Raw genomic sequence first — 15,390 nt, 5'->3', positions numbered from 1 at the left:
AAGTGTAGAAGGCACGCTGCTGGGAACCGAAAAGTTCCTCAAGGCCGGGCATGCCCAGAAAATGTGTCCCATGGTCCCCGTATCTGAATTGCACCTCCAACAAACATCCGGGATCGATCTATTCATTTTATTCAGAAGGTATGGGACTCTATACCAGCATGAGACTATCTTGTATCCTGATTCTTGATATTGGTTTGCGATGGAAGCTTTATGTACTAAGGTCAGGATTTTCCCTATCTGTTGTGGGGTAAATGTGATGCCTAAGTCCCTCTCCCATTTGTGGATAAATGGTGGGGTCGACTCCTCCTCCTGACTACTCAATAGGTTGTACAGGAGGGAGAGGGTGTGTCGCACAGGTTCCCTTTTGTGACAGATGGATTCATAGGACGTCAGGACTCTAGGAGTGTAGGGGGCCCTTTGTATGGCCAGAAGAAAGTGACGAAGTTGATAAGCACTAAACAAGTCAAGCAGAGGGTCAGAAAGCTCGGCGACAGTTTGCGTGGTCGGGAGCCCTCCCGAGGGCCACACCTCTCCCAGACGCTGTTTCCCCACCACTGTCAACTGTCGCAGTTTCTTGTTGGTAAATCCCGGTGGGAAGTCTGGATTACCTATAACCGGAGTCATTGGTGACGGCAGGGGAGCAATATGTGTGCAGCGGAACAACCTCCGCACAACAGCCAATGTAGCTCCCACTACAGGGTGATCTCTGAGGTCTTTTGGTAGGGAGGACAGGAGCCACGGGGAGGTCAATAGGGGAATAGATCCATCCTCAATCACCATCTCCACCCACTGCTTGTGTGGGCCATTACAATGCCAATCAACGACTCTCGCTAGCAGAGTCGCTCTGTAGTATTGTCTCAGATCTGGGAGACCCAGACCCCCCTTGTCCTTTGGTCTGGCAAGCAATTGCAAACGGGCTCTGGGCGGTTTGCGCGCCCAAATAAAGTCCCGGAGCAGCACCTGCAGTTGTCTGAAAAAAATTGGGGGTAACCAGATCGGTAATGTCTGGAACAAGTATAAGATCTGCAGGAGGGCCATCATTTTGAATGCATTACAGCGCCCGAACCAGGTCAGTGTTAAAGCATGCCAGTTTCCCAAATCAGATTTCAGTCTATTCAGGAGAGGGACAAAATTAAGCGGGTACAATTGCGCTAAATCCGCTGCGATGTCAACGCCCAGGTAACGTATAGATTTTTCAGCCCAGTAGAATGGAAAAGCGGAGCCTCTTGGCCTTACCATCCGGGACCGATATATTTAATACAGCCGACTTGGCGCAATTGATTTTATAGTTTGATAGGCTGCTGTATCGCCAGAGAGACGCGAGTATATTGGGAAGCAAAATGTGTGGATTGGAGACGGAAAAAATTAGATCGTCAGCGTACGCCGCAATTTTGTGGTGTGCCGAGGGTTTGGATATGCCAGTAATATTCGGGTCATTACGAATGTGACACATAAGTGGTTCCAGTGTCAGAATAAAAATTAGGGGAGACAGAGGGCACCCCTGCCTCGTCCCATTAGTGATGGGGAAAGAGTCCGAGCACCACTCGTTCACCCGTACCGCTGCCGACGGCGTGGAGTAAAGCGACATTAACCAGCTCATCATGTTGGGGCCAAGACCTATATGTTCCAGGGTGGCCTGCATAAAGTGCCAGGCCGGGAGGCGTGGCCGGGGGGGCGTGGCCAGGATGGCACTGTGAGCGGCTGCTTTTTTAGTGAGCTCCGCTTCTGATAAACTTTCCCGGATCCAGGATTGTCTTTCCTCCTCCACATTCAGCCCCCTCCGGAGCCCGGGGTTGGTGTCTGTTAGCCCCGTGGCCCAGCGGGAGAGGACTGAGGGCGCCGCGCTCTCCTGGCCGCTCCGGGCCTTGACAGTGTTTTACGCCGCAGCCGCGGCCTTTCCTGGCGGCCCCCGCCCGGGCGGCGGAGCGGGGTGTCCGCAGAGGATTGATTCGGGACCCCCGAGACCGGTGGCTGCACAGAGGGTGGACCCCTGCCTGATGGATGATTGCGGCCCAGACACGGAATCCGGACCTCCGGCAGTGAGTAGGCCGTGACCGCGGCCTTTCCTGACGGCCCCCGCCCGAGCAACTGCAGCACTCCCGGAGTGACGCCCCCCATGGCCTGTGGTGGACCCCATACGAGGTGGGGCAGAGCCTGGACATCCGGAGGTGAGTAGGCCACGACCGGGGCCTTTCCTGATGGCCTGCGGACTGCCCGGGGGCTCCAACCTGCAATCCCCCCCCTGCAATGAGGTGAGGTCCCCTGCCTAGCCTGCACATCATATAGGGAGGAGAGGGGCCCTGTCTTGGGGAGGTTGCTGACCACCCACCCCCCCCGGTATGCAGGGCCCTCTGGGACATCGATTAGTTCGGGGGTGGCACCCCTGGTGGCCCCTGCAGGGTGAAACCAGGCGGGGGACTTCTTTAACGCCCCAGCTGTCCTGGAGGACCCCAGCCAACGGACTAAGGGCGGCCCTGGGTACGGGAATGGGCCCTTCTGCCCACACACACCACAGCCCTCCCTTCACGGCCCGAAGACACCCGGACTCTACAGCTGGGGCATCAGAGATCTGCCCTGGACTTGTCCTGCGCCACTCCATCTGAATGAGGCGCCGGAACTCAGGCAAGAATTTTAGTAAAGGGGGCAAGCGTCTGTCTTTTCCATCCCAGCCAGACCCCCCCCGGGCAGACTTGGTCCCCCAGGAGGAGACCCGTACCACACGGAGTGCCCATAGAGCTTCCTAGACGGCCCCCATGGATCCAGCCGAGTCCTGGCTTCCCTGGCTGGCGGAGGTCATGGCGGCCATTGCCACTTGTCAAACCACCCTAACAGCCAAAATGGAAGCCGTGCAGTTGGATAAGGGTCTTATCAGACAGGATATAGACAAACTCAGATCCAGGGTTACTGAGACCGAGCAAAGGGTGAGCAATACTGAAGACACAGTGTCCGAACATGGAGCTGCACTTCGCACCCTTCAAACTAAAGTTAAAGCCTTGGAATACAGAGCTGAAGATGCAGAGAATAGGAACCGGCGCAATAATCTCTGCATTGTCGGCCTCCCAGAGGGGGCTCAGGGGAACAACCCCACCTGCTTTGTGGAGGGCATGCTGCGGGACCTCCTCCCTGATGCTCGTTTCTCGCCTCACTACGCAGTGGAAAGGGCACACCGTGTACCACCTAAACCGGGGCCTCCGGAGCCCCCCCGCGAACCTTCATCCTCCGCCTTCTTAATTTTAGAGACCGAGATGCAGTTCTCCACGCTTCTAGAATAGTCGGTGACCTTCAGTATCAGAATGCCAGACTGATGATCTTCCCTGACTACTCGGTGGAGACTCAGAAGCTCAGGAAATCCTTTGATTTTTTTTTTGTTTAATTTATGTTTATTGAAAAAGAAGAAAACAAAGAAACAATAACAGGAAGCTTGGCACATACAGTATACAATGCAAAGTAAGACAGGGGCTGCAGATGTTATAGTGCAAGGCATATTACACCGAGGTGTTAGCAACTCGAAAGTAAATATCCGTTTATGTTCTAAGCCCACCAGCTTAACAAAAAAAAGCAGTGACCAACCAATAATTGGGACTGCGACTGCATGACTGCAAAGTCCCTTGGTGCGGCAATCAAATAACATCGTACCAAGCTAATAGAAAGGAAGCAAGGGGAGAAAAAGAGTGGAAAGGAAAGATAGAGAGAAGAAGGTCAAGAACCAGAAAGGGTAGGGGAGGAAGGGGAAGAGAGTGGAAGGGTCTGCCTCGGCCCTATCCCTGCCAAAGAGACGGGACACCTGATAGTACAATAACTTATCCATCTTGTGAAATAATGTCCGTATACCCCTTTGTACACTTGAAGGCTAACCAGCAGGACCAAATCTTTTTCCCCAGGTCCGATTTATTCTGTAGGGAGTAGGTAAGATCCTCTAAATAATACATGCGATCTACCTCTATCAGCCACTGACGTAAAGAGGGAGCCGTGGGTTGCTTCCACCTACGTGGAATAAGTGCCTTTGCAGCATTAAGCAAATGTGGAGTCAAAGATTTTCTATAGGATCCTGCTGGGGAGCCAGTGCCATGAAAAAGTATGACCCATGGGTCATTGGGTAACCCAGAATGACTTTCATCCAATGTAGAATAGTTAGCCAGTATGGCCATATGAGTGGGCAGAACCACCAGATATGGGCATGTGTGGCACGTTCCCCACAGCCTCTCCAACAAAGAGACTTATGTAGGACAGGTGGGGTATAATGCCACCTCGTTAACAATTTATAGTTCACTTCTGCCGTGTGGGAGGCCGTAGATGTTAGATGAGCCATCGATAATATAGTAGATTTTTGTGCCTCCGAAACCTCGCTGCGCAGGTCTTTCTCCCAATTAGACAAAAAGGAGGGGAAGCCCTTAATCAACAAAAGCTGTAAAGCGTGGTAAAAAAAGGATAAAGGCCTCTCCACCGGCTGGTCCTCCGTGAAGGCCGATTCAATCGGTGTTAAATCAGCCAGTGAGCGCAATGGTTTCAGCAGGGAGTGTACAAAGGCAGCCAGTTGATGGTAGGTCCAGTGATCCATGGGCGTTGCCCGTGAGGGAGGAATTAGTTGAGATAAAGGCACAATGCCATCCTGGTTGGCGACGTGGTGTAGCAGGGCTGTATTACCCAGATTCCAGGAATGAATTCTGGGGTCAATGTTTCCTGGTGGGAAGTAATTATGACCCGTCAGAGGCATAATGGGAGAGTGATATAACCACTTGTGCTGTTTACATATCGAGTCCCAGATCTGTAGAGTAGAATAGGTGAGAGGAGAGGAGCTAGGTGCTAATGACCTATGTTTCCTGGGAATCCACACTTGGGTGTAGAGGTCCGTGCCACTGAGCGCCAATTCAAGGGCAACCCATAGTTTAGAATGTTTGTGATATTTCCAGTCTGATATCCTGTTAAAAACAACGGCTAAAAAGTAAAGTTTCACGTTAGGTAAAGCCAGGCCCCCCAGCCGTTTAGGTCTGGTTAGAAGGCCTCGGGACAGTCTCGGACGCTTTCTGTTCCAAACATATCTGCAGATCAGTGAATCTATGAGCGTTAAAAAACTAGCTGGAATACCCACTGGAATCATCTGGAATAAAAACAGAATCTGGGGTAGGATATTCATCTTAATCACACTAATTTTCCCTAACCACGAATGTGCGACTTGGGACCATCTTTGTAAGTCCATTCGAATTGCATTAAGAAGGGGTATATAGTTAACGCAAAATAGGTTTAGGTGTGAGGTAGATGCCTAAATATTTCATTTTGTGTGTTTGCCAGCTAAAAGGGAAGGAGTCTCTAAGACGAACCACAGTTTCCCCGGGGATAGAGACGTTAAGAATCTCCGATTTGGACATGTTCATTTTAAAATTAGATATGAGACCGAATTGTGAGAAGGCAGACATCAGATTGGGAAGGGAAATCAGGGGTTGTTGTATGTAGAACAGAATATCATCTGCATAAGCAGCGTATTTGTGTTCTCGATCACCAACAGTGATCCCATGGATGTTTGGATTGTGTCTAACTGTAGAGAGGAAGGGTTCCAGGGATAGAGCGAGAGGGGGCAGCCCTGATGTGTACCATTATAGAGTGTAAATGATTCACTTAGGGTACCATTAACACGAATTTGAGCTGTAGGGGAATGGTATAGTGCTGAAATGTGAGATAGAAAAGTTTGGCTGATTCCCAAGTGAGACAGGGTCGCCATGAGATACTCCCAGTCCACCCTGTCAAACGCCTTTTCCGCATCTGTAGAAAGTAACAGGGTGGGCTGGGCGGACCCCCTAGCACAAGCCATCAGGGACAGGGTGCGGAGAGCATTGTTGCATGCCTCCCTACCCGGGATAAACCCAGTCTGATCACTGGAAACCCAGCGTGGAAGTAGGGGTAGAAGCCTGTTTGCTATAACTTTGGCATACAGTTTAGCGTCTAGATTCGAGAGATATAGGTCAATAACTCCCGCATAAACTAGGGTTCTTCCCTGACTTAGGAATCACCGAGATATGTGCATGCAGCGTCTCTGGAGGGGGTGTCCCCCCCTGTGAGATCATGTTAGCATAAGAGGTGAGGCGCGGCAGCAGGGTCTCCGCTAAGGCCTTATAGTAAAAGGCCGTAAAGCCATCCGGTCCAGGGGCCTTGCCACTCGCCATAGCCTTCAGTGCTACTTTGAACTCCTGGACAGAAAACTCTCCGTCCAATGAGGCGAGGGCGTCAGAGTTCAGTTTGGGCAAGTTGGCCTGCTGTAGATATTCTTGGATCAGAGTTCTCCTAACCACCAAGTCCGGCACAGCGTGAGGGACATGGTATAGGCGTTGGTAAAAAGCATGAAATTCCTTGGCTATAGTTGTGGTCTCATGCGTGAGAGTGTCAGAAGCTGTCTTAATTTTATCAATGAAAGCCCTGGTTTTTGCCTGTTGTAGGGAACGAGCCAAAAGCCTCCCCGGTTTATTACCCCATTCATGGAATTTTTGTGACACCCTACGGGCTTCCCGTTTCCATTGCTCATGGTACATGGCCTTCAACTCCTCCCTCTTCATTGTTAGGTTATGTAGTGTGGCTTGAGCGAGACTGGCCTTGTGTTGTGACTCAAGGGCGCTAATTTCTAACAATAGTTTAGATTGTTGCTGCGCAAATTCCTTTTTCCTTCTGGAGCCCAACTCCATGAATTTACCTCGCATATGGGCCTTATGGGCTTCCCACAGTACTCCTGGGGAAATGTCTGGGTGGGTATTATCTTTGAAATACTGATTTAGTTCCTCTTGCATGTGTATTTTGTCTGCCTCCTCACTAATAAGGTTCTCATTTAATTTCCAATTGGCTGGTTTTCGGGGCAACGAAGAGATATTAATGGTAAGCAAAATGGGGGCATGATCAGATATGGTTGATGAAGCAATTACTGAATTTGTCAATAGGGAAAGGTGGTGGTGATCAAGAAAAAAAAATCAATCCTGGAATAGGATTGGTGGGCGCTCGAGTAATACGTATAGTCTCTTGCTCGCGGATGCATTATCCTCCATGCGTCCATTAACTGGGCGTCACACAAGCGTTTACGAATGTATGCAAGATGCTTACGAGGAACCGAAGACCTGCCCACGGACGTATCAAACACTGGTTCCAAGGGGACATTAAAGTCTCCAGCCAGGATAACACATCCACTAGCAAAGTCCCTCAATTTCGCAAGTGTAGTGGCAATAAAAGTGGCCTGATCTCGATTAGGAGCATAGAGGGTCGCCAACGTACATGGCATCCCGCCCAGGCTGCCCCTGAGGAACAGAAAGTGTCCGTGAGGGTCACTCAACATCTCTACCATGTTAAAAGGGGTACCTCCACGGAACCCAATGGCCACACCCTTTGCCTTATGCACATCAGAGAGACTATAATACCAGATTGGGTATTGCGGGGAGAATAATTTCACCGAAGTGGTGTGGGTAAGATGGGTCTCCTGCAAGAAGACAATGTCCCCCCGCAGGCGACCCAGTTCCCGGTATAGGCTATGACGTTTACCAGGGGCATGGAGACCCCTCACGTTTAACGATAACAATTCCACCGTGGCCATGGGGATCCGTCAGAGAACTCCAAATACAGCCCGTTACCAGGAAACAGGACCAGAGGCAGGGGAAGTAAAGGGCAGGGGGATGAAAGAAAAAGTGTGAAAAGGAGAGGAAAGAGAAGGAGAGTAGTGAGAAGGTAAGTATTACAGGTTATGACCTGCAACCCCTGCAGCACACACAACCCAGACCCAATTGGGTCTACCGCGGCATGCGCACACAGCAGATTGCAGTGCAGTAAAGGAGCAATTGACCGGGCCCCTCCCCCCCCCCCAGCCATCGAAACGGCCGGAGCCCGGGGGCCAAGACCCGCCCAACGCCCCCCGGAGGGAAAACACATGTGGCCAGGCAGCAGCAACTCGCAACCGTCTAAAACAGAAGTCGCAGGCCGCAGCTCCGACTCCAACCCCAAATTACAAAGTATATAATAACACATAAATGAAAGAAATAGCACAGAGTTCATGTACACTTAGGGAAACACAAGAACCGAGAACACCAGCCACCAACGTTCACAATAGGGGATCCAAGTGTCATGAGGTAGAGACAGTCAGAGGCATGTCCCAAGTGTCCCCGGTGCAGGACCACCCGTAGGCACTCCAACACTTCGTTCCCATTAAATTAGACACCCCGTAGGCAGCTGAGAGAGTATGACGTTAAACACCAAAACAGAAATAAAAATGAAAGGTAACATAAACAACTTGTTATACTTGCGGGACCAGGGAAGCCGTGCCATCAGTGCGGAATACTGGACAGAAGAGCGCCATCAGACGTGCCATCTATGCATGCATATTAGCTGGGCTAAAAGAGGGGACGCGTTGCTTGCGGGACACTCACTGCCATGGCTCCTCAGGATTATTCGGTAGGGGTGGGATGCCTTCCTGCCAACCCGGAAAATCCGGCGGGGATATGCTCACATCCATGCAGAATTTTTCCAGATCTTCTGGGAACCGCAGAACCGCCGTCTTCCCATCTCTGTGTGCGATCAGGGCGGCAGGGAAACTCCACCGGTAGTTGATGGAGGACAAGCGCAGTTTCTCAGTCAGGCCGCGTACACACGGGCGGACTGTTCGCCCAACTAAGTTCGTCAGACAATCCGACAAACAGTCCGTTCAAAATTTGCATGAACGGACTTGACCACATACGATGAGCAGACAGTCCGCTGAAAGCGTGCGCGATGACGTGAACGGCACGTACGATGGGACGAGAAATTCGACGTCCAATACACTGCAATGCAACCTTCGCCGTGGAAATCCTTTCTGAGCATGCAGCAAACTTAGTCTGTCGAACTAGCCTACACACGAGCGGACTGTCCGCTGAAACCAAGTTTGGACGGACTGTCTTACGGAAATTCCGTAAGACTTTGTTCGTCAGACTGTCCGCTGAAACAGTCCGCTGAAGCCCACACACGAGCGGATTGTCCGCTGAAACACTGTTCAGCGGACTAAGTTGGGCGAACAGTCCGCCCGTGTGTACGCGGCCTTAGGGGACGCAGGGCCCTGCGTCTCTCCAGAGTCTCCCTGGCTAAATCAGGGAAAAAAGAGAGTGACGCCCCATCAAAGTCCAGGACTGGGGTCCCCTTGAGTTTTTTCATGATGCGTTCCTTCTCTTCAAAATAGTGCACTCTGCAGATCACATCACGCGGAGTCTCCGCCGCCAGGTTACGAGGGCGGAAGGCCCTGTGAACTTGGTCAATTTTCAAAGGATGGTCAGCCGCATTCCCCAATAGGCCCTTAAAGATGCCTCTTACCATTGGGAGGAGCTCCTTGTCCCCGGTCGCCTCCGGGAGCCCCCGGATCCAGATGTTGTTCCGTCTGTTACGGTTCTCCTGGTCCTCGATCTTATAGAGGGAAGACCGATGAGCGATAGCGAGAGAGCGGGTAGTTGCTTGCAGAGACCTAATGGCGGTAGCATGCCTGTCCAGCCTCTGCTCGGTCTCCCCTACGCGGTCCAAAACTTGCGCGAGATCCGAACGGACAGCGGACACTTCTCTCTTGATGGATTTCTCTAGCCCCAAGAGCATCGATGCCAGTTCAGACTTAGTAGGAAGTCCGCTCACCAGCACTGCCACTTCCGATCGTCTTGTCTCACTCTCTTCCCCGTCAGAACCCGCCGACGAGGCCGGGGATTGCGATCTGCGTTCAGGCCTGGGGCGGGGGGCGGGGCCTGCGGCCGCGCTCGTGGTAAGCAGAGAGCGGCCTAGGCCATCCATGTCCCCCACCTCATCAGGCTCCGCCAGGAACCGTTTGATCGATCCCTCGGGCGCGCCCTTCTTCGGCAGGGACTTGCCGGTTCTCCTACCCATCGTTCCCGGGCGTTTGGAGTAGTTCATGCGGCAAATAAGTGCTAAAATACCGGGGTCAGCGCCGGAGCTCAGGGACAGTGCGTCCTCACCGCTGCATGCCGAGACCACGCCCCGAGGAAATCCTTTGATTACGTGAAAGCGGCTTTGAGAGCACGTAACATCCGCTATAGTGTTCTTTTTCTGGCCCGGATGGAGAGACGACCCGCTTCTTTAACACCCCCGGAGAGGCATCCGCCTGGATTGATTCGCTGGCGCCGGCCCGCTGATCGACTAACTACCTCTTCGGAATTGTTTACAACCCATTCTACTGTTGGGATGCCCACGGCCTTTGTTGCACCTGTTGTGCCCTGTTTGCACCGATGGTGGGCTCACCTCTAATGCTGGCAGCAACCTCCCCGGTAGCGGGAGTTCAAGTTGATACCCCTGACCTGAGATACGGTCGGGAGAAGGCTGTGACATGCCGCTCCTCTTTGCCCTTTCCTGCTCCCTCCTGGAGCATGGGGGCTCATACCATATGTTCCTTCTTCCCCTTTTTTGGATCATTTTCACTGATGGGACAAACTGTAATTTTTCTTTATCCTCCCAGATCCATGTCCCTGTCAGCCTCCTTCATAGAGCAGGCGGTTGCCTCACGCCTAGTGAGCCGCTCACTTGGTTACCTAAACCCCCCCAGGATGTCTGGGGGGGTGGAACTTGCCTCCTGCAGGGACCTCCAGTTGCAGCCGGCGAGCTGATACACTTTGGGATGAATACCCTCCTCAGTTTAAGGGGGTTGGGTGGGGTGGGGGGTGGGGACTGTTCCCCTAACGGGGCCAGGGACTTTTGTTTCCCTTTTTCTTTTTTCATGTATGGTTATTGGGGTTATCTGTTTGTTCTCTGTTTAGTTTTGTTGTACTTGTTTACTAAAAATATTGATATTTCAGTGTTGCATTGTCCTTGGATATGTATGTCCCGGGTCCAGCGGTCTAATCCGGGAGCAGGGTTCCACAATGATCCTGATCCTTCCACTGCCCCCAGAATCCATGTCTACACTTAACATTGTATCCTGGAACACCAGGGGATTGAACTCCCCGGTTAAGCGATCCCTGGTGTTCCAATTTCTTCAAAGTTATAACCCACACATATGTGTACTCCAGGAAACGCACCTCATCGGCAGTAGACTTCTTTCCCTCAAAAAACCCTGGGTGGGGTACCATTACCACTCCACCCACTCTAGTTTTGCCAGGGGGGTAAGTGTCCTAGTATTGAAGTCCCTCCCCTTTCGGCTCCTGGATCTGGCCTTGGACCCGGACGGCAGGTATGTCATTATTCATGCGACAATTTACTCAATGACCTGGACCATTGTGGGATTATACTTGCCCCCGCCGGCCTCATTGCTGATGCTGAACCAAATCACTAGCAAGATGGCCGAGTTTGCCTCTGATAATGCTCTTATCCTGGGTGATTTTAATCTAGTTCCTGGCCCAGACATGGACAGACTGACTCCGGGGGGACACCATGGACCTGGGCTGGCTGCCTGGGCAGACACATATGGCCTGACGGATGTCTGGAGGTGGAGACACCCCGGGTCTCGGGCATTTACATGTCACTCTGCCACCCATAAAAAATTCTCCCGCATTGACTTGGTCTTTGCGTGGAGCCCAGTCCTCCCAAGGGTCGTAGACATACAAATATTGCCCAGGGGGATATCGGACCAAGCACCTCTGTTTCTGACATTGGATCTTTCCCTGGGACCAGCGGTTAGACTATGGAGGCTTTCCAGGTTCTGGATCTCAGATGCCGCTGTGGATGCTCATTTTAGGACCGAATTGAACAGCTATTGGGAGGAGAATGCAGGTTCGGCTGGGGCCACGGTAGTCTGGGATGCCTTTAAGGCTACCACGAGGGGGCACTATCAGACTATCATTGGCAAAATACGCAGGGAACGTAGAGCAGAGCTAAAAAAAGCTGAGGGAGAGGCGGTCTGCGCGGAGGCTCTTTTTGTCCGCACTCGGGACCCCCAACATTATTGGCAACTGCAAATCCTGACCAGGGAGGCTGTTGATCTTCGTACCTCTCTCACCCAGAAGAGAATGCTGGCTCAGTCCCAGCGGATCTTTGAGCAGGGGGAAAGGTCGGGGAGGATGCTGGCCTGGCTCTCCAGGGAACAGGCAGGAGGGTTGAGTATTTCACATATCAGGGACAAATCCGGTCAGTTGCTTCACACCCCAGACGGGATTAATAACTGTTTTGCAGAGTTTTATACATCTCTCTACACCTCTAGGTCGGATTACAGTAAGGAAGAACTAACGACCTACTTGGCCGACATAGATATACCAATCCTCACGGAAACGTACCGAAATAGGCTGGACGCCCCTATCACGGTTCTGGAGATTCTCCAGGCCCTTAAATCTATGCAGGCGGGTAAGACGCCGGGACCGGACAGAATCCCGGCGGAATTCTATAAGCACTACGCTACGGAGCTCTCTGAAAGACTCCACCATCTATTCTCTGCGTCGTCGCATATTGATAAACTTCCCGACACCATGAGCGAGGCGATCATAGTGGTGATCCCCAAGCCGGGGAAAGACCCCACCTTGTGTTCGTCATACCGCCCTATATCACTGTTAAATGTGGACGCGAAAATACTGGCCAAAATCCTGGCCAACAGACTAACTTAGTCATCACGGCCCTTGTCCATAGTGACCAAACAGGTTTTATGCCAGGCAGAGGCACAGACATTAATATCAGACGCCTACTCACGCACATAGATAGAGCGGCCGGGGGGAGACGGGTGTAGTGGCCTCGCTCGACGCGGAGAAGGCTTTCGACTCTGTCGAGTGGGGTTACCTATGGGAGGTGCTCTCGCGATTCAGATTTGGCCCAGGATTTACGAATTGGATCCGCATGCTGTACCACAGCCCCTCTGCTAGAATCCGTACCAATGGCTGTCTCTCCGGGCAGTTTCAGCTGGCACGGGGTACGAGACAGGGGCGCCCCCTCTGACCAGCCTTATTTGTCCTTGCGATGGAGCCCTTGGCTATTTTGCTGAGAGCGGATACTGGGATAAAGGTGATACAAGTAGGGCCCATCGAGGAAAAGCTATCCTTGTATGCAGATGATGCTCTGCTTTATTTAGCGGACATGTCGTCTTCTTTGGGCACTGCACTGGAACTGATTAATTGATTCGGTCAGTACTCAGGTATCCGCATCAATTGGGACAAACCGGTTGTTTTCCCACTCCACTCCTCGACCCCTCGCGTGCCTCATCCACAGCTTAAATGAGTGGAAAGTTTTATATACCTGGGGATTAAGGTCAGTGGTAGAGTTCAGAACTATCTGGAGGACAATATACAGCCACTCATGACACAATTAGGGGCTAGGTGCGCGGCATGGCGATCCCTCCCTTTATCCCCAGTGGGCAGAGTCAATTTGTTAAAAATGATCTATCTCCCCAAGTATCTGTACTTCTTTCGTAATACATTCCCAGGACTTTTTTCCAGAGACTGGAGAGTCTGTTGATATCCTTTGTCTGGGCTGGGAGACCCCCCAGGGTAGCTAAGCAGATACTATATCTCCCACTATTGGGGAGGGGGGGGGCCTGGCGCTCCCAAACTTTCAGATCTACTACTGGGCGGCCGTTTTGGTCACAATTCGGTGGTGGTTCTCCCAGCCCACACAAAACCCGGCGGTCACCCTGGAGGCAGCCATCCTTGGCTCCTATGCAGCTCTGAGTAACCTACCATTTCGGGGGCTTAGGGCGAGCTCCTCCATGACGGGCTTGATGCGTACCACGGTGAGGGTCTGGCGGGAGACAAGGAGGAGCTATGGAAAGCCCAACCACATCTCCCCACATATGCCCCTATGGGGCAACCCCATGCTCCCTCACCTGAATAGTATCCCAGACCCTTCTCTGTGGGTGAAAAGAGGAATCGTCACTTTAAAGCACATAGTTTATCAGGGTAGGCTAATGACTTTCCAAGAACTGAGACGTACATATGAGCTTCCACTTTCTTTCCAGTTCAGATATTGGCAACTGAAGCACGCCTTTGGGGCTCAGTTTCCTGCCCCTCTGACTCTGGAATCGGACTCCATTGAACATCTTCTGACTTCCAGGGTGATAGGGAGAACCCTGTCGACCTTATATCTTTACCTCATGGCAGAACATGACACTAGTTTGACCAAATCCCGGGAGAAGTGGAGTTCGGACAGGTTTATACAATTTAAATTCCTGCATAGGGCCTACTTCACCCCGCAGAGGCTGGCGCGTATTTACCCCCAAAGGGACCCTAATTGTCAAAGGTGTAAACAGGAGGTGGGCACTTTCTGGCACATGGTCTGGTCATGTCCCAAAATCCAGCCCTACTGGGAGGAAGTGGTTTCTACGCTAAATGCTGTGACCGGGTCGAACCTTCAGGTTGACCCTCAAACCCTACTATTGAGCCATTTGGCAGACGTTGAGGGGGACAGGTACTGCAAACTGTGCCTTACCTTCGCATTGTATTATGCCAGACGCGAGATTCTATTGAGATGGAAACTCGAAGACCCCCCTACCCCTGCCTAGTGGAGGAGATCAGTGAACCTGGTGCTCCCCCTGTATAAGTTGACCTTTGAAAGTAGACAATGCCCAGGGAAATTTGATAAAATTTGGTCTTCCTGGATAGATGCGTCCGCTGATCTTGGTTCCCCCTCCCCCTAACTTTGAGTTGAGCTGAGACGTGGTGGATCCCCCCCCCCCGGTTGACCGCCCTGTTCTCTCTCTCCCGACCATTTCCTCCCTGCCCCCCCCCCTTCCGTGCCTGCCTGATGGCTGTGAAGTTCCGCTGGGGATGTCCTGTATTTATGATAGAGTAATGGTTACTCCTGTTATCTGTACTGCTGGATTATTAATTTAAGAATGATTACTGGATGAAGGTGGTTTTTTCCTTTCTACAACTGTGTAATATCGGATTTACTATTCTTTGCAATGTAATGCTGATTTGTCTAATAAAAATTTTCTGTTAAAAAAAAATGTGCCAGGCCACCCTGTCAAAGGCCTTCTCCGTGTCCGTTGACAACATAAGCAAGGGCCTTCCCTGTACATGCGCCGCATGGATTAAATTGAGGACTCGGGCCGTATTGTCTCTAGCTTCCGACTTATTTATTTTTTTTGCTTGTTTCCCAAGGTGACCATCTTGGCGTTTGTCAAGAGGGTTGAAAGTGCCTGAAGAGATTACCTACGGGCACATCACCCTGAAAGCAACCAATATCGTTTGATGTTGGAGGCTAAGAAGAGTCGGGCCTTGTTAGTACCTGGATGGGAGACCGCCTGGGAATACCAGGTGTCGTAGACTTCTTTTTATGTTGTTGGCGTTGACCTGTTTTTTTTCTCGCTTGTTTCCCAAAGTGACCATCTTGGTGTTTGTCAAGAGGGTTGAGAGTGCCTGAAGAGATTTCCTATGGCCACATCACTCTGAAAGCACCCAATCTCGTCTGATCTTGGAGGCTAAGAAGAGTAGGGCCTGGTTAGTACCTGGATTGGAGACCACCTGGGAATACCAGTTATTGTAGGCT

At 51.6% G+C, this 15,390-nt stretch overlaps 1 pseudogene; it reads left to right on the top strand.

Annotated features, from left to right (window-relative positions):
• The first annotated feature begins 15,271 nt into the window (after nucleotides 1–15,271).
• Nucleotides 15,272–15,390, top strand: LOC143948490 (5S ribosomal RNA; annotated as a pseudogene).

The sequence above is a fragment of the Lithobates pipiens genome, unplaced genomic scaffold (assembly GCF_037356315.1).
Source record: "Lithobates pipiens isolate NorthernLeopardFrog02 unplaced genomic scaffold, aLitPip1_a1.2 Scaffold_30, whole genome shotgun sequence".
NCBI classification, from domain to species: domain Eukaryota; kingdom Metazoa; phylum Chordata; class Amphibia; order Anura; family Ranidae; genus Lithobates; species Lithobates pipiens.
This window is presented reverse-complemented; position numbering and strand designations above follow the sequence as displayed.